At 44.6% G+C, this 989-nt stretch overlaps 1 non-coding gene across 1 annotated transcript; it reads left to right on the plus strand.

The window, feature by feature from the left end:
* TGME49_458850 lies at window positions 1–627 on the plus strand (the record flags this gene model as incomplete). Its single annotated transcript, XR_001974229.1, has 1 exon — window positions 1–627. It is a non-coding gene; the product is annotated as an 18S ribosomal RNA (ribosomal RNA).
* Between the last annotated feature and the right edge of the window lie 362 nt (window positions 628–989).

Here is a 989-nt window from a genome sequence, read left to right on the forward strand (position 1 = left end):
CTTCCAGCAGAAATCCAACTACGAGCTTTTTAACTGCAACAACTTTAATATACGCTATTGGAGCTGGAATTACCGCGGCTGCTGGCACCAGACTTGCCCTCCAATTGTTACTCTGAAAGGGGTTTGGATTCCTATCATTCCAATCACTAGAAATGAAATTTCCAGTGTTGTTATTTCTTGTCACTACCTCCCTGAATCAGGATTGGGTAATTTGCGCGCCTGCTGCCTTCCTTAGATGTGGTAGCCGTTTCTCAGGCTCCCTCTCCGGAATCGAACCCTAATTCCCCGTTACCCGTCACTGCCACGGTAGTCCAATACAGTACCGTCGAAAGCTGATAGGTCAGAAACTTGAATGATCCGTCGCAGACCGAAGTCAACGCGATCCGTTCGGTTACTATGAATCACCTGAGGACCACCGGAAGGTGGGTTGGTTCTGTATCTAATAAACACTGCCCTTCCAGGGGAAGAGGCAGTGTGCGCATGTATTAGCCATAGAATTACCACGGTTATCCATGTAGTAAAGACCATCAAATAAACTATAACTGTTTTAATGAGCCATTCGCAGTTTAGCCGTATAAAAGCTTATACTTAGACATGCATGGCTTAATCTTTAAGACAAGCATATGACTACTGGCAGGATCAACCAGGTTAATATGTTCCTGAGACAGACCACCTCGAAAACACCAAAAAAACACTCAATCAACCGTCTATTTTCCGGCCTCTTTCGTGTTTTATGGCATAAACAGAAGTGTAAGCCTGCCTCACTCAAGGTTCTACATCAAAACGCGACGTTTTTTGGTCGCCTGGTGAGCCTTAACAGCAACACCAGTTTCTGATGATACTCTTGAGCTATTTGAAACAACAACGCCTTCATCCTGAATCGATTCATCAGGAATCATGGTCGTTGATGCTACAAATCAACAAAGCTTGTCCACCTTGGACACATTCGGGGTATCAACCCATCCACCTCTTATTACAGTATGCACTTA

Source organism: Toxoplasma gondii (assembly GCF_000006565.2).
Source record: "Toxoplasma gondii ME49 unplaced genomic scaffold asmbl.431, whole genome shotgun sequence".
In the NCBI taxonomy this organism is placed as follows: Eukaryota; Apicomplexa; class Conoidasida; order Eucoccidiorida; family Sarcocystidae; genus Toxoplasma; species Toxoplasma gondii.